The sequence below is a fragment of the Glandiceps talaboti genome, chromosome 16 (assembly GCF_964340395.1).
Source record: "Glandiceps talaboti chromosome 16, keGlaTala1.1, whole genome shotgun sequence".
Taxonomy (NCBI): domain Eukaryota; kingdom Metazoa; phylum Hemichordata; class Enteropneusta; family Spengelidae; genus Glandiceps; species Glandiceps talaboti.
The window spans coordinates 18286931-18309581 of record NC_135564.1 but is presented as its reverse complement, the minus strand read 5'-3'; the positions used below and the strand labels follow the sequence as shown (position 1 = coordinate 18309581).

General features: G+C 34.6%; 1 long non-coding RNA gene across 1 annotated transcript in view; it reads right to left on the bottom strand.

Annotated features, from left to right (window-relative positions):
- Positions 1-5621: 5621 nt before the first annotated feature.
- The window catches only part of LOC144447806 (uncharacterized), an 18101-nt gene continuing 1071 nt past the window's right edge, over positions 5622-22651 (bottom strand). The window contains exons 2-4 of the long non-coding RNA XR_013482048.1: positions 15791-15906; positions 13523-13643; positions 5622-6288 (exon numbers count right to left, since the gene is read on the bottom strand). This is a non-coding gene — a long non-coding RNA (uncharacterized LOC144447806). The remainder of the gene's footprint in view (positions 6289-13522; positions 13644-15790; positions 15907-22651) is intronic.

The following is a 22651-nucleotide window of genomic DNA, read 5'->3' as shown; positions in this document are numbered from 1 at the left end:
CCTAACGACTGCAATCAAAATCTTGTTGTACCTCGATCATATAATACACTAAATGAGCGCTTGCCGCCATTTACGGACCAAAGTTATGGCACTCAATTAATGGAACAACGAGCATTGCTGATGTTGAACGTTTTAAAATTGAACTAAAAACTCAACTATTTAAACAATATTATAAACTGTATTTGATGTATCAACATGTGCGTTTTATTAAGTTGTCATTTATCCTTTTTGCAATTATTGTAACCAGTTTGTTGTTTTTAGCTCAATTTGTTTGCTTTTAAATCTATTTTTGTATGTACAGCGCTTTCGAATATTAATAAACAGAAAAAGCGCTTTAGCAGATAAATAAAATGTACACTTTTAAACTTCCGTTGTCTGTCTGTCTGTCTGTCTGTCTGTCTGTCTGTCTGTCTGTCTGTCCGTCTAACTTAGCTTCCGAAGAGATGGCTATGTTTAGGTGGATTCGTTAGTTCTTTCTGTCTTTCTAGTTGTCTCTCTGTCTCTCTATGTGTCTGTCTGTCTTTCTCTATCTGTCTCTGTCTGTGTATGTGTCTGTCAATGAGAGAGTGTGTCTGTGCGTATGTGACTGCATCTGCTCTTGTCCTTTGATTCAAATGGGCAAGAAATTTGCTGCAATTTGTCTACCAGGTTATAGCAAGAACTGATTTTATTACGGTGAATTTCTTATATACTAATGACTTGCTTATTATTTGACAAATTTCTTTATGTTGTGGTTTCTTTGAATAGGCTAATACTTGACAGATGTATAATATATATGTATGGCCAAAGATGTGATGATAAATCTATCCGAATTAATTGCTTTATCCTAAAAGCTTTTTCTCATTACCACCATTATCTCAAAATGTACACCACCCCCCCTCTCTCTCTCTCTCTCTCTCTCTCTCTCTCTCTCTCTCTCTCTCTCTCTCTCTCTCTCTCTCTCTCTCTCTCTGTCTGTCTCTCTCTGTCTCTGTCTCTCTGTCTCTGTCTCTGTCTCTCTCTCTCTCTCTCTCTCTCTCTCTCTCTCTCTCTCTCTCTCTCTCTCTCTCTCTCTCTCTCTCTCTCTCTCTCTCTCTCTCTCTCTCTCTCTCCAAAACATACCTTCGACTACTTTATTAATTTTTTGGTTCCGGCTTGCTGTACGCACTTAAATCATTTACCGATATGACTTGCTTGTTTCTATAGGGTTGTTATTTTCATGACAGATCGTGACACAATCATAACAAGACGTTCTAGAGAACGCTTGCCACGGGGATAAAATCCACTAACACGTGTCGCAGCTGGCTAATAATTTAATACTCCATTTTAAAGATAATTAGATGTATTTCAACTATCTTTAAGTTAAGAAATACATGTCTGACCCAATTTTGCGAGAGACGCTAACGTTTTAACATATAATATAAGTTCCATAACCTATTTTATTTAGAAAAGTGTAATATGTTGTTAGTGTTTATGACATTTCTGGTATGCATGTAATACATCGCAACTTACACACACAGAAAGGAATCCCAATTCTGACCCATCATTCTTCCATTAATGGGCTAAATATATATCTGAAGGACAAAAAATTGGCAAGGAAATGTAATAATTAACAAAATAACTATTTTCTTACCAGTGGTTATGTTAATGACACCGCGTCATCCTGCCACTGTCAGCATCACCATCGCGCGGACAACATCATCATTATCGTTGACGACGACGACGACGACGATGTCGTCGTCGTCGTCGTCATCATCATCGATATCATCTCATCTTATCATCATCATCATCATCATCATCATCATCATCATCATCATCATCACGATCAGCAGCAGCAGCAGGAGCAACACCACCACCACCAACAACAACAACAACAACAACCAAAGTTACGACAGCACCATTCATGGAAGTGGGTATAAACCCTGTATTTGGAGTACTTTGGATGTTTTATCGTGTCCGATAAAAACGGAGATTTTATCAACATCTTTGTTGTACAGTTATAGTTTGAAAACACAGTTATCCTATCAAGAATGAAATAACGAGGTCGGGGGACTCTAGGGTAAGTATTTCAATTTATTGGATATTGAATGAATGTAGAAATTCAAGTTAGGAAGTCTAATAGCAGTAATTACCGGCTTTGCGTCAACTCATTTCATTCACAATGCTTAAAAAAGAATTACACTACACGTAGATGATATATCATACATCATCCATGTATATCCAACAACATTCTGTCTCTCAATTCTGTGGCTGATATGTGACTCACGATTGGCTGATTACTACTGCACTTCTGTTTACCGAGTCTCCCATTATGTCACGTTGTAGTCATTACTAGTATAAGTACTAATAAATTTTTCATGGAAAGTATATGTATGTACCCTGCACGTGTGCCTCTCTCTATTTCCTTCTGTCAATTTCAACGCCTGCCATTTAATTAAAAATCAAGGAAGCAGACTTACGCATCTTTTAGCAGCTTTATTTATCATAGCCAACTTTATCAAACTTGAAAGATAAAAACGCTTGATGTAACTCCGTATTAGTCCACTATGTTTTGAAGTGTTGTTATAGAATAATGCAATATAATTCATGTGACTCTGAATGACATAATTTGGATATGATAATATGTCATCGTCTAAACATGCTCAACGACCAGCTTTTTCCTTAAATATTAGAATGAAGTAAATGTTCTAAAAACATAATTGTGTTTCCACGTATGTGAAATGATAACCTGAACGAGTGATTCTAAAACAGTCAGGTGACTGCGAAAGCCTATCGAGAGCTATTAGTAAATGGGAAAATTGAATAAAGTGAAGGGCAACATTTTTCTTACATAAACTAAAAAATGAACTACAAACGAAAAACATCTGAAGATTCATGAAACTATAAAACTCCTAAGGAACTGGTGCCAGAGTACTTGTCATCCGATAAGGGTAATTTCTACCCAGTGCCACGTTAATGCTCTTCCAGAGTTGTCAGTCAGAAGTGATATCTTTTATGCAATTTACCAAGAAATAAATGGAATTTGACTGGAGTAGAACCATGCTAAGTGACGTATACTTTGTTGTTGCTTTGGTTTCTATGTTGTACTTGTACAAGGATTTATCCATCTTGCCATGTAGGTCAAATGATATAATTTTCCGCCCTAACTCGTGACACCTATTCGCCTTAACGGTATTGGTGCAACATTCTCAATTCAGGACAAAGGTAAAGTATTTTTTTAAAAGCCATTGTATCTGAAAATGTGTCGTCAAAACCTTCTATTGATGGATGTCACTTCACTATAAGGTTTTCATTTCGCCCACATATTAAGGTTAATTCTAAGTTTTGAAGGGGTTGACGTTTTGTAGTTCTTGTCTATTCGTCCAAATGCTGTGAATTCAGTTAATATGTTCATAATAGGTTCCCAATTCTTCACTGTAATTTTATTCCTACAATGTTTCCTTTTTTCACCCGAGTCTTCCTAAAATGCTATAATTACCGCTGTCTGCACAATACCTCTTAACATGTAGAGTTGCCATCTAATGGAATTAAGCATGTGGAACCAGAAATAGCACAAAGTGTCTCCTTTACTCAATAATTTGATCGGGAACGTTTTAGTGAATACTTTCACTAGAGATACGTGTATACTTAGCTTTCAGACAGGGACTGATTGACCAAACTGGTCGTTCACATATCAGCACTTGATGATGATGTAATATTTATACCGCTGATCATAATCTTTCACTTTTGTGGTCAAGGGACATAATGATTCTACTCGATGATCCGTGGACTATTCATGATCAGAGATTTTTGTTGTTCATTGTAAGGTTCTTGAACTATTACAATAATTGATAAGAGACTGGTAATGGCTGCATATGGATAGCTGAAACAGAATGTAATTGGTATAGATGGGTCTGTATGATTTGTGCAATGTACCGTTATTTTTTCATTGGCTTCCAAGATTAAAATGGCCTTTAGGGTTTTATTGATTTGTGTCGATGTAAAGTATGTTCCAAAATCCTATATTTACGATGGAACATTTTAATAAACACGCAATTAAGAACGGAAGTCGCATTTTCATATTTTTCTTTCTTCCATTTATAAACGTTCATGGGGTTTTTAAATTAGAATGAATAAAGTATTAATATGTATGTTATGTATATTAGCAAAGTGGTGTCTTGTCCAAATGCGTACACAATTGTTGCAAGCGTATTGCTTTGCTCTACTTTAAATGTAATTCATTAATAATATATTTATCAGCGGTGACTTAAAGCAAACTTGATGTACACATTCTTTCTTGTCGAACACTGTCTAAGCACTTCATTTGTTCGGTTATCATCCAGGTTTACCTTGATTCTCTCCATCTATTCTCGCTCTATCCATTTCTCCCATTTCCTCCATTGCCAACTTCCACTCTCTCCATCACATGCACGCATGCATAATCACATGTGCCTTTTCTTTCCTCCTTTCAATCCAGCCACTCGTCACCCCTCTACAGTTGTTTGCATGTGTTTGATGAAACGGTCTGTCTGTCTGACTGTCTGTCTGCTTGCCTGCTTGCCTGCCTGCCTGTTTGTCTGTCTGTTTGTCTGTTTGTCTCGCTCTCTATTTCTGTCAATCTCGTGTCATTGTCTCTCGCCCCTGCACTTTTCTCTACCTGTTTCTGTTTCTCACTACCACTGTCTGTCTGTCTGTCTGTCTGTCTGTCTGTCTGTCTGTCTGTCTGTCTGTCTGTCCATCCGTCTCGCTCTCTATTTCTATCAGTCTCTTTGTCTATGTCATTGTCTCGCCCCTGCACTTTTCTCTACCTGTTTTTTGTTTCTCACTACCACTGTCTGTCTGTCTGTCTGTCTGTCTGTCTGTCTGTCTGTCTATCTGCCTGCCTGCCTGTCTGGCTGGCTGTCTGTCCATCCGTCTCGCTCTCTATTTCTAATAGTTTTAGGAGCGAATTCCTGAGATATTCGAGTGATTCGAATTTTGTGTTATCTTTGTTGTATGATAATTATATACTTGTTCAATTGTGGTTTTTGTATTTTGATGTTAGGGCCAAGATCAATGGAGTTCAATGTAGGATAAAATACTAAATTATTTACTTTGGGGGTAGGGATGTTTTGAGCCATTTTAGTTCTCATCCAACAAAATCAATTGTACTTTTAATGAAATCTGTTTTCTACCACTATATCAAAATATTAAAATCAAAATATCACCAAATTGAGAAATGGAAGAATTTTCACCATAGTAAATGCATGGCACTAAAATACAGTGAATTGTCAATAAAAGAGTTATTTTTCCTCACTGCATACTGACTTTGTATTCATAGCACTACATATTGCTACTACATAGATTTGAAATTTGATTTGCTGTCTGAAACAATTTTCAATTTTTGCTTATTTAATTTAAAGGGGGGAGGGGGGGGGGGTCTGGGGCCTAACTATAACAATTCAGGTTTTCATCCTACATTGAAGTAAGGATCTTGCCCGTTATTGTATAGGTGTTATGTACAGTTCACACGCATATTTATTTGTCACACTATTCAAATCTGGAAACCGGAGATATCATCTTCCCCATCAGTCTTACTCCATAACAAACTGTCAAGAAATAACAACACACACCAGACTGAAACTTTACAGAAATAAAGGAAATCTTTCTTGCAGTTGGTTTATTATGTGACAAGGCAGGTTAACACGAGACAAGGGGACAATAGATGAACCAAAATTACGTTTCTTCAAATTCTGTTAAGTCCGTTTCCCAAGCGTACAGTACTACTACATTGTGTATACAAGTATGGTCCGAAAAACTAACTGTATATCTAATCACAGATTATACCACTAACATAACATCACATTTTAGTGCTTTATCGGCAAATAGCAAAGTTTAGGGTATTTTTTCTTATTAATTCGTCTTACTTTTGAATTAATAGAAAAGTTACGCGGGGAAAGCTTGCTGTGACAGTCCTGTCGAAAGTATTTTTTTTTAATTTTGTAAAAGCAACTGTCCAAGCGATGAAAGACCGCGGAGGCAAGTCACGTGATGTATGGCGAGATGCGCCATGAACTTGCGTGGTTAACAACATTTAGATAACTTAAAAAGTTCAGGAAATAATCAAGGGTGAATCAAGTCGGTGATTTAGAAAAAATTCGCCTGTTTTCTTAAATGTAAAGGGTGTAAAAAAAGCAGAGTTCGTCTCGTCGGCGTCTTCTGTTCTGTAGATGCTGATACGGCGAGTAGTGTTTTCATTTGCAAAGATAAAGCAGGTGAAATATATTTTCTTCTTACTAAATGGACGCCGTAAACGAAAGTGATCATTCGCAGTATTTGCCATTCTTGCGGCTGCAAAGGAAATGGAAAAAAAAGATGGGTAAGACAAGTGGATTGAAGTGAGTGGGTATCTGTATGGTTTCGAGAGCAATCATGATACAGTCCCCAAAGGTATTTATAATTAATATATGAATCCTGTAAAAGAGGGTTAATAATTTACAAATTCTAGACGTGTACTCTATCAAATGACGGTTTCGAAACCAGCATTTCCTCTGTAGGGGATAGTTGCAGGATAATATGGAAATGACTATAAATGAAAATATCGGTATACATATATGCAGAAATATCGTTTCAACATTTTTTCTTCCGTAAGGAAGAGATATATTAGTGGGTGAAAGTCTGTGTCATCGTTTTCTCCTTAACGACTGGCTCAATTCAAACGAAATTTTGAAGACGTATTCCGTAGGGTAATGGCAAGACCTGACTAGGTTTTGGTAAAAATCGTGAATATTAATGAGCAATTTACATTATTAATGGTTTTCGGGAATTAGGCTATATCTCAAGAATGCACGCTTCAAATTCATTATAACTTGGTACATTTGCGATACCAAAGCGCACCTGTCCTGAAAATATTACTAATGTAGCTTTTAGTTTTAATAAGTTACTGGCATATTTTTGGTTGGCTACAAAAAGAAAAAAAATAATTTCTGGTCAGGAAATGATGTCTAAAGTGGTGCGACTTATCACCATTTTCTAAAAAAAAGACTATTATTAAGGCGGGAAGGGGGGGGGGTACTTAAGTGATGGGTGCTGACCAGAAACATTTTTTTGCCTTTAAAACTCTTTCTACAGTGAGTGCTATGCTACAACGTTCTGTAAAGCTTCACATTACATGTTGCGGTTGGCCAGGAGATCACTAACAGCAATGGACAAATAGCAATCAATGAGAAAAAATAACTTATTGCATATGTTCTGTTGTATTCCAACAATTGTCTGTAGGAACGACAATCTCAAAACGTTGCCCTTACGGAAGGCATTCAGTTTAAATCTGGTTCACATTGTTTTATGTTGGTGACAATCGGTTTATCTTATGTTAAGGGGATACATGATGAGTTTATACGCCTATTTTCGGTCGTAATCCTGCTACATATAAAAAAGTACCTGCAGTATTCTACTTACTGAGTCATATTGAACTATTACTCGCTATTGGCAGAACCCAAACCTAGATTCATACCTAATATACAAACAATTCAAATCGGTTACGTAATTCAATATACATATACCACGTTGTCCAAAAAAACGTTGCTATCTCTGCTACAAAAATATTTAATTCCTTTGAAGTCAATGCTAGATAGAAGTTCTATCAAGGTTAAGTTTGTTCATCCTAATGAAATAAACTCAAGGTGAACCACTTTCAGTGCTGTAGACCAATCCTTTATTATAAGCATTGACACTCACATTCAATTGTTTGGATAATTTTGAAACTAATTGGGGTGTATTTTGACTTGTAACAAAACCCTGTTCTTAATAACATATTTCTCGTTAAATCATGTATATTTACCCTGTGGGAAAGCTCCTTGACTTTCAATGTCATATAACCATAAAATTAATAACATATTCTGATTGCTAAATCGTTATTTCTATCCGCAGGCTGAAATAAACCACTATCCATACATAATGAAATCCATGCTTCGGACTTATTTACCTGATAGATTAAGGCGAAAAGGTACGTGGATGCGATAACAAGGAACTACAGAACAAAAATAAACCTTCCATTCCGGAAATAGAACACTGATATAAGGGGAAAAACAAGATTAATTTGGCACAGCGTGGTTATTTAAGCAGATTCATTAAATATGATCATGTCATTGTTAACACCACTAATAGGAAATGCGTGTCTTGATTAATTAAAGGCAATTATTGTGTACTGTTAGTTGGAACGTGGTAATGCTGTAAGCAGTTATATTATTCCAATAAATCAGTTAGTTACAACAATCTTTCATTATTTTGAAAATATTCAGTTGACGAGGGAATATTGCAGACGTAAGTGTCTCAAAATTGTCATTATCTCAACTTTAACGTTTCAAGAATTGCAATAGTAAGATATTGGATTGTCTTAAAGCTGACTATTAACGACTTAAAATACGACCAAGATGTGAATTGTTGTAAATTTGTAACCGAACATATAGTTATTTTAAATGGAATTTATTATCTTGATGTAACTTCTTCCAGTATGGCATTAGTAGGAGATTAGGCATCACTGTAGTTTATTCACTGACCTGCCAACTGTGTTAGATGTAAACGGAAATCTAATTGGCCTTTAAACCGTCTCATTTTAAATGTCAATACTTTCTTCAAGACACACAACTTTCAAATAACACTAAATACTTCGCTGATAGGATTTCCCAGAGGACTGATTTTCCTGTTCCTGAAGTGTAACCAATTCACTCGTATGTTTGTTTTGTGGCATTAGCGAATGGCAACATTCTATCAATGTCATCATTATGGGGTCCTGCCCGTGATATGTTATCCACAAACACGCAATGCAAACCTCGGGAGTGCAAGATATAAGACTTTCACATCAACGTTTACTGTTTCTTCTAATTCAAGCAGTCTAAAAGCATTAAAAGTGAAATGCAAGATGACGGAAAGGCTTTTATTTTGCACGTAATATACGGTTATTAGCATTAAACCGCCATCTTTTTGTTCGGTAAGGTTTGAGTACAGCCAAAGGCTAGTCATGAATAGACGTATCTGAAGAGTTTAGCTCTTTTCATCGACCATAAGAGCACTTTTCTTTTTGACATGCTTCATGGAAAGACATCGGACACGTTTCACATGTTTCTGTGTAATCCGGATTTCACGAGAGGAAGAATTCTTTGTTTTTAGAGATTAGAGAGCGAAGTTACAATTCAACTGCAATGTCACACGTACATGAACATTAGACAACCTGACATTTAGGTCAACTTCATGCCACGTTCTAGTATCAAATAGCAAAACCGTTGCTTACTGACACAACCATACAGTGTGCTTTGCTTATGTTGCTAGCGCGCGTTTCAGCTTAGACTAAGTGTCAGATTGATCGAAGGAGTGTATATATGAGAGACAGTCTAGCAAAGAGACAGACATAGACGGAGAGAAGGGGGAGAAAGTGAAAGATGAGGATTTGACGATATCAATAAGGATCGTGGTTAGATATTCATCCCCAATTTCCAAAACTCAAGTGTACACATTCATGATTAAGCATTACTAAGCAATCTTAAAGAGCCATTTTTGAATTTGAAAGTTTGTATACAAAAATAAAAGTCAGTAAATTCATTCGTGTTCGTATATTTTCAATATGGCGTCCTATGTTTTAGACATGTTTTGTTCTCCTCCTGGTGGTATTGATTACTACTTTAAAAACATTAGCTTAAATATACACGTGTATGAAATTGAACAAGACTTTGAGGACATTCTTTCTATAATCAGAAGTTTGATGACGTTTTAAGTTATACCGTCTGTCATTTATATAATAGAAAGTAATGATAAAGTAATGATCTTTCTGCATGTCTGATTTCTTGATGGTACAAAGCAATTAAATGCCCCCAAGATAAGTTGATTTAATGAAATTGAACCTACAATCCACTTATGTTTTACTTGTGTGTTAAAGGTTATTATAGCTGACATCCATGCCATTATTTTGTAGTTTACAGGAAGTCTGAAATGGCAACTTTCTATTAAGATTGTGTGTGAAATCAATGAAAAGTAAAACAAACGTCAGTTCCTAGACACTAATAACCTAAAGGAAAACACCATACACAACCAATTCGTCATGTACTATTACTGTTTTACAATCTCTTACTTTCATTTCCGCCGCGGTACATTTTAAGGCAATCGAAGAGCAATCAAGAATCGAGAAATTAGTTTCTGACGCTGATATCAATCAAAAAACAACACACCTCAAACAAAATGTCGAAATTCATCGCTAGTTTGTTGGAATGACTTTTCAGAAACGAAATCGGAAGATATCATGTTTGATTGTTACGAAAAAAGAAAAAAAACGACGTAGATTTTATTTTTTATTGATGGACTATTGTTCGAAATCAATGGAATCTTATTTTTGAATCAAAGCATAAGACGAAAATCCGATATTGTTCATTTTCCTAATAGCGGATAGTGATGCATATGAAAAGGTAGGACCAGGTATACATTTGAGAACAGCAATTTTGATTTGGCATAATTTGATTGAAAATATCTCCCAGATGTTCATGTATCTAGTAATTACAGTAATTAGGGAAACCATTATCAACTGGATAATTTACTCAGATATGTATCGAGAGAACGTATGGTTTATTCATATTTATAGGTAAACATATCTACATTTTCGTATCTGTATAACCAATGGTGCCGACTAACTTGTGTACTTAGGGGTAATATCGTGCTGATTTTTTACTTGGGTTTTATATTGAAGCTGATATCTTGGACGACTGCACATGGCTCAGAAATATAACTAGATCATAGTGTTTTGACATCATGTGAAAACACAGAGAGAACCATACAAGTTCCAAGGTTTTAACATGAATCCGATATTCGACTAGAGTCTTTATCCACTGGCATTATTTTAAGAGTTGAAATCATAATACATCTTTGTTATCGTTGGTAGACTATCCAACGCGCTTGTAATATGCAGACCTAGGCTCATACTGTTCCCTATGTTCGCTGAAGTTTTACTATTTAATAAACATAACCAAAGTAACATGTGGATTGTCCCCAGATACATTCCTACATTTATGAAATTCCGATTCTTCAACACAAAAGTTGGTAAAATAAATGAATACTTAGTTTATCTTATCATTTTTCAAGGTCTGAATTTCACTATCAAAGATAGTCAACCAAACTTAGATCGAATCTGAATTATATCTGAGAACATGAATATAACAATTAACGTTATCATATTATATCAGACGCTAAAAAGTTGTACATTTTTTAATAGAAAAAATTGAATTTGTACCCTTGTCATTCTACGGCATAAGAACTCGCGTCTACGTCATTGGTACGAGCGATACGAGTCAAAACGTTCAGACTCGCCACCACATTTCTTTAATTGAGCTTATACAGGTATAAGTGTACCATTCTCCTATACTTTTTGTCATTCTACGGGAAAATACTCATAACATTTTCGTTTTGTCAGTCCTTGTCTACGTACGCTTCATGTCAATTGTATTTTCCTTGACTGAACGAAAACCATTTATTTGGAATTAATATCTATAGTAATTGTTTCATGAGATTCCATTACGATTTCATGTTTGAAATAAAAACCACGCATCTACTTTTTTTATTTGAAAAGTAAAACGGTGATTACATTAAATGAAACTATTATACAATCATGAAATAATATCTTATCCAGACAGAGCTTTCGTTGAAAATTGGTAAATGTTTCATATCGATGTCCCAAAAAGCTATTCATCATTCTTTGTAAACGCCACAATCATATGTATATTTTTTTTAATAATTGAATCAATCTTGTACATCGTTAAAATGTTAGCTCTTCGGAAGTCATGTCATTTTTCTTTAGTTATGAATTATCTTGACAGTATATAAAAACGCTTCTATGTATCATTGTCAGTGTATATTATACTTTCTTGCATTTTATTTATTTCTTTTCCTTCATTTTTAGAGTTAAATGATGATTGATTTATGTATATATTTCTCTACATTATATATTCACCAGACACTGCATCGAATGACTTATCATATGTAAATTGTGTCTTTTGAATTCATGCCATAAAGACAGCTTATATTTGTGTTGTAGTTAACTTCGTCTAGTATTTCTCAGTCAATGTGTGGTTCGAAGAGCTCCTGTGAAGAAGTACGGTAATGCCTTTGCAGATCGATCAAAACAGAAACATTATTTCTCCAACGTTTTAGTTCATTTTCTTGATATCAATCCATGTATTTTCCCTGTCAATCATCGACTAACGGATCTTAAAATTCGTCTTGGGTCACGAATTGCCTTTCAGATTGGCAAAGTATGGCCGAACCCCTGGTGGGGTTGACAGTAAGGTTCACCACGTGCCCTGGTCTGAGATGTACGCATACGTATCTAACGACGTTAATGTATCTTAGTCTGTCACTGATAGGCAGTTTGTGTCATTTGGAGTTGGAGGTAGTGATGTATGCGTCCTAGCTTGAAACCACATAGATGTAATTAGTATTCAAAGGTCGAAGGTAATCACCTTTAGATATACTTTTACTTAAATATCACGTTAATTTTGACCACCAACATAGTCTATTATTTAAAAAGTCGAACTACACGTAAAGTCAAAAATAATTGACAAAGAGTGCACGAACGTTTGCTTTATGTGAATGCAGGATTAATATTCTAAATTAATATGCCTTCCAGGGAGTTCTCACAGGAACAAGTGAAATGTTTTACTTGTTTTATTACCATATCTTTCCATGAATTAAAGCTGGAATATATCTTGAATCACAAAACAAACACCGTTTGTTAAAAGCTAGAGAAGACAAATTCGTCACTTTACTCAATGGATTATACATGTCATCATGTAACTAATAATAATAATAATAATAATAATAATAATAATAATAATAATAATAATAATAATAATAATAATAATAATAATAATAATTTTATTGCCATATAAACGCAAAAGCTTACAATGGATATTGGTGTAGTTTCTCAGATAAAAGACAAGTTAAAAGAAACCACATAAAACTGGTAAGAATATAAACTAATACAAAATACAATGGTTGAATGAATTAAGAGTAGTAACATAATATGATCTACTATAAATATATGGTAAAATAAAGATTTAAAACATTATGCTCTGTTTATTGGGCGTACGGCCGTGGGGTAAAAACTGTTACAGAAAAGATTCATCCATGATTTAATTGTTCTTTACTTTGACACTGAAAGCAGTAATTCAAACATGTTGTGTGCTGGGTGAAATTTTCCCCACGTCAGATCATCTGAAATAAGTGTACCAAGAAATTTGAATATTTCAACAATTGGAACTTTTTTACCGTGAACTAAATCATTAAGCTGAAACATTCAATGATGTACTTAACCTGAAGTGGTAAGCTTGACTGTAACTTTTCAAGTACCGGTAAGTGAAAAGATACTGCACTCAAACGATTAGCTTATATGGTTCACCATGAAATATGTAACACATTGATAGGGCTTACTCGCATCTTTGAAAATGAGGCACAAGAAACGTAATGTGAGTAGAGTAAGTTATGCTAAAGTAAAACACAATTAGTAAAATGGTCAAATTAAGCGTACCCTCCGTCAAAAATAACCCACCTTTCACATTTGTAGATTCCTCCAGTTTGAATTTTACGACAGAGAACCTCTTCATCACCGAATATGTGAATACTCATTTCCCTTGGTGGTGAGCATGTGGAGTCTGGTGTGGTCGCAGGATCTGAGTAAATGAAATACACGTCATCCAAATCAAACTAAAAGAACATATCTCAGTTTATGTTCGTAAACTCTTTACTTTAAGGTATTTATTTAACGGCCGATGATATACATCGACAGATGGATTCTTTAATGAGGCAGAAAAGGAATCACCCTTTGGTAAATTCATTTTAGCTGATTAAAGACTAGAACATCAGTTATCATAACGATTGAGTATTGCAAGAATGTTTTTCTTTCTTTAAATATTACCTATATTAATAATTGATACATACCAACAAATTGACAAAATATGTATTAATGAATAAACAAATCAATCAATCAACCAACCAATTCTTACTTCTAGTAACAGTGTCATATTTGGTGAGTGAGCTCTTTGCTAGAGCTTATTTCTATAGACCCTTAAGCTTTATTCCTAATGTTACAAGTCTAAAATTTACTAACATAAGTTCTTTTAATTGTGTTTATTCCTCCAACTATTATAATATATTTTTACTACATATGCAATTAAAAGATGCAAGCATGTTATATGTTTTCAATATTTTTTGTAATGTTTCTCGTTACCTGCAGTCCAGGACTTTATCTCAAATATAAACGAACACGTTCACTACAGTGAAGACTACTTTAACGTCGGTTACTATAAAAATTATATTGTTGGATCGGCATGTGTTTGATACTCTAACGTAACGGAAGAGTCAGACAATAAAAAACAATTACCAAATTAATACACAATACCAAATATTCATCCACATACATGGCTGGTATTACGCTTTTTGACATTTATCGTTATCCTGCCCATTGATTTCATTGAAACAAAATTTCCCTTTTCAAACATTTTGAAATTCGGTTTTTATTTCAATAAACCGTTCAATCTTCAGTGGTAAATTCAGGAGTGAAAAGCAATTATTTTGTGCATAAATTCAAGATACGAAACTGTCATAACGTTTTGAATTTTGAATTGGGTAGACCCCAAAGAGTGAGGCAGAATCGCACAGTATTCCTACGATGTTAATGGGTACATAATTATCGACTCTACCTAATCATACTCAAACGGAATCTAAAATAAACGACAAATACGACTAGTATAATCGTTTCTTGACAGATTGCAGATCAAGATAAAATACGACTCTTACATTATCGACAATCAATAACTATCAATGACATCTTCAATTGCAACAAGATTGGGAAGTTATAGAAGTGTCTAACATACACCGAATTGATGAATATTCATCAGTCATGATATCCCACGAAGTAAAAAAGATTGTGATGTGTTAGTTTAATAGTGACTGTATGGCCAATTAACTGCGATGTAGTTAGCAACTACCCAGCCTTGTCATAACTACCCAAACTCTAGCGAGCTGTTACGAATAAATATTTTATTAAAACTGAACGTGTTTCAACGCTGCGATGAAAATGTTCGTATTCTGAAACGTTTTCACCGAGTCCCCTGATATAGCGTGTCTTATGCAACCCAGCGAAGTATATATCAGGATAGTTCAAAGTTTTCCAGTTCATTGAGTCTCATTGTTTTAAGTCAACACTAACTACTTAACTTTCGATAAATTCATTATTAATAGTGTTAAATGTTTCCCATTGCAGCCAATAGGCAAATGAGAAGAATTTAGATAGGGAATCTTTCCTCATGTGTATGTGTATTAAGTGTACTGTTATTAATGTAGGCAAGGCATGCCAGGAATAATGTTTTGGATATCTGACTTCCGCATTGGCTGTGTCTCTACATGAAAATGTAACCTTCTTTACTTTGCAATGTGTTCAGATAAAAAACGTGCAAAACAAAACCTAATTTTGTTATCCAAGGTTTACAGATGTTATCAATAAGGACATTTCGCCCAACCAAGCGTGTACGATTTGCATAATAATTAGCTATACTGTATTTGTATTGTAGGGCATTTTGCTTTTTTAAACTACATGATTAAGCCCAATACCATTAAACATAAATAGATATCTATAAAACAATTAAAAGATAACCAACGTAGATTGCAACCTAATTAGCAAACTATTAACTTTTTTCCGAAAACTAAATTCGAATAGATGTTAGGATAATAAACCTAAGGTCTGTTTTCTCTGTTTGAGACTATAAGTATTGGATACTTTGAATAAAAGTCTTTTTGAAATTTGTTGAGAAACACTCACCAAATCGTTTGCCCCACCGTAAAAATGTGTGTGCACCTTCTGCACTGACTGACGAGACGACAATAAACGCTACCAAGAGTATACAGAGACCAGCAGCTTTAGTTTCCATGGTTAATCTGAAAAGAGACACAAAGAGAGAAATCTATAAGTATTCGATTTACACATTTCTTTGGTTGTTACGGGGGTGTATGTTATGACACATATTACTTCTTTTAAAGAAAACAAAACACCTTAATTTAGATAACATATTTGATGTTATGAATGTGAAAATCAGTTTAAGAATTAAATTGAATTTAAAATGTAAGTATTGACCACATACTTATAATTTCTAGAATTACCATTGTGTTTCGCAGTGACTATTATGTTTTAAAGATTCCTCAAGAGAACCATTTAACCACTCTTGATATGAAATTTTCTTTAGAAGATTTTCGAAATGTGATGCTTTGAGATTTACTCTATCCCAGGATTCAAGAGGTATTCACGATGCTTACTAAGATAGGAGAAAATAAAATCTGTTGTTCGATGCGGTAGATTAGACAAGTAGGCAATAGCGATGTCCTTGTTGTTGTAATCAAGAAAGTGTTAACACGGAAAGTGACTAAAAAGTCATCAGAAACGCCGCTCTAGTATGAGTACAATTAAACCATCAACCGACATTCGATAGCGTCTATCAACATGCAGCAAAACAGTTTTAGTTCATGTCTATCTTAGTTAGTTGAAACCTTGGTTTCCGATGTCTGTTTACTATGAAACAGGATGAAACGGAAATTCGTCTGACCAACAGGATAAAACCTAACAATGTCATCAAATACATTTTCGGATTTAGTCACGATAACCATGATTAATTAGGCACATTGTGATAAAATGGTTTAAGTAAGAAGGAACAGGAACGGGAAGTGCGTTCTAAATTTGCACTTGCAGCTATTAACTGACTATTTAATGACGATCACGAATTCATTAATTAGGAAAGTGTAGATTGTCTAAATTCTGATGCTAAACAATCTCTGAACATTTCCATATTCCAATTAACTTTTACTTCGATTTAAATGACGCTCGATGTAACATCAATACAATAACTGTAATCTTGAAAAAAGAATATAAATTTGGCGCTCAAACCAGTTGACAAAGCGCATTCTAAAAATGTTTACAGGAATCCGATTATATAGCTGTTAGCTGTGATTAAAATGATAAGGCATATTGATTTGCATATTGAGAAGCTAAACCTTGATTTTATCGATTGTATGACAAGCCTCCTCATTAAACTATATCAGCAGTTTTACTGCCAAATGATGTAGACAGGACCGACATTTAAACTCGTTTGATTTCGGTTTCTATACAAATGAATTTTAGATGCATCTCAACAAATAAAACGCACACAATGAATTTCTGAACTGTTTTTTTAACATGGACAAGAGAATGAATGAGGCTTTTGCCCAAATTATTTTCATGAAATATATTCTACGTAAACTGGTTTATAACAGGGTATGACTACCTGTAACACCAGCGGGGTCAGGAAAATTCATTTATATTTTATTGATCTCGTTAGTGTGCTAATTGCAAACACAATATGCCCCAGGTTTCTTCTCAATAATTAGTTTTTTTCAAGTAAAATTCATTTATTCTACACGTATCGATATGACTTGCCACAAAGACTCATGGGTCTAAGGGGAGGGGAGGGGAGGGGACTTTGAAATCACCTTCTGGAAGTATCACTTTCGGAGAAACCCGCTTCCGTCTGATAGCGAAACTACGTATATTGTAAACTGCATAACACGACTTCTGCGTTTGAAGAATGAACATTCACCGTTAAGTACATCTGCAGTTTGGCTTTATTGACTAGGACCTCGGGCAGTACGTCTGCCAAATACGACACACTACTTGGCGGTGCGTTACATATACAATATTACCTGTCTTTCAACACTCATTAAATGAACCTGTCCATCAGAGCATGCCATAGAATTGATCTGATCTGGAAACTTTCGCTATTTGTAGATTTTCTCACAAACGACGATTGATAGTAACAATAAAGGACTTGAAATTACCACTTCAGTGACAGTATGATAAGAAGTCACACACTCTCTTCCTCCACTACATATCACAAAATAAGAAAGACTAGTACAAGAGTTCTGTGATCACAATTTTTAATTTTCAAACAGGTTACACACTGTTTCGTTAAAAATCTATTATCGTAACTATGTATTCTATGTTAAAATATTATGTTTGGAAATGTGACTGTTCTTGGCGAACGTAGTAACGACATTTGTTACTGGTGCTAATCTCAACATAGCAACCACAAGTTATCGGATTTATCTAAGAAAAGTATGCTTTTAGACTTAAGAATCTTGTGTCATTAGAGTGGAAGATGACTAGCACTCAATAGCATAATGTGGGATTACTAAAGTCTATTAAGTAAACTCGTTCACTTAGTATTGCCCTATAAGTGCTTGAGTCAAGAAATATCATTCATCAAGTAGATTATGTCTTAAACCACGAAAGTCGCGAAAGATGGAAGTTTCCGTCGTGTCCGATAACAAACAATCGTGGCCATGTTTCATAGATCATAGCATAGATTTGCGAGTGTGTACTTATTGTTATGTAGCTATAAGCGGCTTAATATACAATAGAAACGTTCGGATTTCGAAAAGCTACGTTTTAAGACCATGCACGATACAACAGGCCATTTGTATGGTTATATCCTTTGGGATTAGAAAGTAACGCTGTTTCAAGTTAATAAAATATTACTGCTAATAATTATGTAATAATATAATTCCTAACTTAGACAAGCTATAAAACAATGTGACGCGAGATATTCAAAATGTGCATTGCATTCTACCCTTCTTGATAAAATCACGCAGTCTCACACAAACTAGTTCTGATTAGCATAAAAATTGAAGGTCAGTACAATATTCGTTTCCAATTCATCGATACAGTATAGTATTCGTTTCCAATTCATCGATACAGTATAGTATTCGTTTCCAATTCATCGATACAGTATAGTATTCGTTTCCAATTCATCGATACAGTATAGTATTCGTTTCCAATTCATCGATACAGTGCAGTATTCGTTTCCAATTCATCGATACAGTATAGTATTCGTTTCCAATTCATCGATACAGTATAGTATTCGTTTCCAATTCATCGATACAGTGCAATATTCGTTTCCAATTTACCACTCCAACATAACTATATTATACTGTCCTTTTGATTCTTAGAACCATGAACAATATATTCTCTATCATAATAATTGTACTTTTGTTAAGAGAAAATATTTACAAGAGTAATTTCTGGTGCCTCTCTATGTATTATATATGATATGATGTGACTCAACTTTGATACGTAATGCACATCCAATATCTTGCAGAATAGAAATCGGAAGGCTGTACACCAAGATGCTGATATTATCAAGCTACCATTGACAAATCGTTGAACCGGCTTTAATTACATTAATCCGACAAGATAAGTTGTCATATTCCACATCAAATACAGTTCAAATTTATGATTATGTTAATTTTTTGTTGTCGCGATTCCTTAGTAGTATACTCCCATAATCAATGACAATGATTCGATGACCACACTTTGGTAAAACCTTGCCCATGTTTAAAAACTAAGCCATCGACTGAACACGACATTTAAACTCGATCTCATCAAATTCCTTTTAGGCATTTCCTTATAGATTCAAACTATTAAATCCATTCAAGTTGCAGATGACACCCATTTAAAGAAAGTGTAATGCCCCTTTAAGTATATTTTTATGACACCAGTATTCCTTTATTTAGAACCCTTTTATTTTATAATTCACATTAATGATATATAATAATATACATGCTTATACTGTAGCCATCTGTACTCATATAATGTGTTCCTTCAAATGATTAGGCGGACGTCAATTTTAAAGGTAATTTTGAACAATATTTGGTATGTAAATTAATTGTTAATTCATTATCACTGTTTTTAATACCAGGCAACATCTGTATGTTATCATTTTTAAATTGGTAGTGTCGCATCTTAGAGTTTCGCAATAAAAGCAGTAGCACGAGCAACAACATATGTAGTTGAAACAATAGTAGAAATCATCGCAGCAACATCTATAGTACAAAAACAACTGAAATAGGAGCTGCAGTAACAACATAAGCATCTGCAGCATGCTTTATTCCTTGTAAGCTGACATTTCTGTCTCCTCACATCGTGTCATTATAACTAATTGGACTATTAGTGTGGTCTCGTGTACGTAATTGACCTCAATTACGTAGGTAATCGCTAATAGCTATCTCATCAAACCACTTACTAACGTTCAGTCCGTAGTATGTGAAGAAACAAATAAGGTACATAAAACAGGCGATAACGATGGAATCAAATTTTGGCGCAACATTTCTTTATCGCTGTCCAAGAACGTGAAAGATCCTTGCACAGATTGCAAAAGATGATTAAACGTAGAAAAACCTTGGTTGAGTTTACCTGATCTATTAGTAGTATATTAAACCTATGAAAGAATGAGTGAGTGAGTGAGTGAGTGAGTGAGTGATAGAGTGATTGAGTGAGGGAGAGTGGGTATATAGTCTGAATGGCTTTGAGTTAAAAGTTATGTGTGTAACATTAACATAACTTCATCATTATCATCACAAATGCAATTTAAAATACGGTTTGAATGCAAACTTGCCAAGATTGATACCATGTTCAGACCAATAACAAGTATCAGCTCGTTAGCCTTCAACACACTGATATAGCTTTATGCGATAAAGTACGTAACAACCGCTTCCAAGGACTGAGCAGTAATTGACGAAACGCTTTGCACTATGAAAGTAACTTAAATGCATATGGTTTTATACCAAACGTAAAATGCAATTCAGAACATGAAGAAGGGTTGTCGGTGGCCGAGTGGTTAAACCATTTGCCTCTCACCACTGAGGTCGGGGTTCGACCCATTCAGGGTTTGATTAAATATACCACGATGTAAGTAAGAAGCGTGTCGTTCAGTTTGACTCTACCGAACAATGCAGGGTTTCCCCGGTTACTCCGGTGTCCTCCTGCATTAACACTGAATCCATGAGGGATGGCCCTCACCGGATTTCTTGGGAGACAAGTGTCTATATACAATATACATAAAGAACTATCCAGTATAAATAAAGATTAGTAGTAGTTGTAGTAGTAGTGGTAGTAGTAGTAGTAGTAGTAGTAGTAGTAGTAGTAGTAGTATTACACGTAAAAACGTTTCATTTGTAGACCTAAGCTTTGAATTTTAATCTGAATGAAAACGTTTTAGTACACGTGGCATTGAAGTTATTACGTCCACTGTCAACTATTGATTGATTGATTGATTTATGATTGGATGAGAAAGAGCTTCGGTGAACAATCATGATTACTGATGTACGAGTATTTAATCTTTGACCTACTGGAGCTATCGTAATGACGGTAATAAATTTCTATATTTAAGATATAAATGTTGGTCTTGTCTGATGCGTTTTTACTAGTGTAAGCAGAAATAGTTTAAGACGACTGCGTGTGAGGATTTTGTGTTTTTGTGCATTTCAAAATTCTTGATGTGTAACCTTAGATTAAGCTTCAGAGCTTAACGTTATTGAGGACGAGTTTAGATTATTTTAAGCCGGTACATGTGATTTCATTAAAGGTTAAATCTTGAAGCAATATATCACTTTTAAATTGGAATATGCACATCCAACTATTACGTTTGTTTTCCTGTAATGATATGCCAACATTAAAAATTCAATGATTTTGAACACTTTTGTCATTCAGAAGGAAGATTAACTATCAAAGTCTGTGTTTTAGAAAGTTTACGAATGAATGCAACTTCAAAGTAAGTCTTAGAGCATGGTTTTAATTTTAAATATTAATTGCGATCTTTGTGTTCGGAAGCCATAAAAAGCATCAAAGTGGCAGAAGCAGAGTTTATGAACCATTTTACTCAAGTGACATGACCATCGATTCAACTGCAGCTGCATAATGCCAATGACGGTGCACATACCTTCTAAAACATAATTCTTGTCGGTTGGCATTATAGGAACAGTTGATTGCAAAGTAGGATTTACTCAACAGTTTTATACGTATGAAAAATTACGTAATCAGATCATTTAAAAGGAATGCCTTTATACCAGGTTTGAGTTCACAGTCTATTACTAGTGTGATAGCTAAGTTTGAACATGCAACAAAAAATTTAATCATTCAGACCTAAGCTTGAGTATGGAGTGTAGTAGACTTTAGTGTTAAATATCATTATTTAAAATATCAGTCTTTGGTAAACGGTGTTAAAAGTAGAAAGGACAATTTAATATACAATTCAACAACACTGCTTTAGAACTTGTCTCACAATATCAATCTATTGATTAAGTTCTTAGATATATCGTAGTTCTTTAAAACGGTATGATATGGGAATCAAAGACCGAATGAAGGAATAGAGTTGCTAGAACGACTCGAGAAAGAAACTAATAGAAAAAACACTTTCGAGGAAAAAATAGGAGCGGGACGGCCTCACCTTGCTCTATGAAAAATAAAGTTAACAGTGTCGAATTTCATACCCTGGGACTTTCATACAAGAAGTATATTGCTTTTTGTTAGGTTAAATGGACTGCCTTGAGAAATTCGTAAAAGATTATCATCCAGGGTAAAATATCTGTCCATGTAACGTATTGAGTCATTGACTACGTATGGTGTATTCAGAATTTCTGTATACAGTACTGAAATGTTCTACATTGTTCATTTGTATGTGATAATGTCTTTTTCCGGTTACTTTCTTTTCTTATCTCGTGAGGCATAAAATCGTGACTTGGGAGTATTCATAAAAAGTTACAAAGCAGCGGTTTGTAGGAATAGACAAACATTTACAGGAATCTTTTCCACTTTGACGTA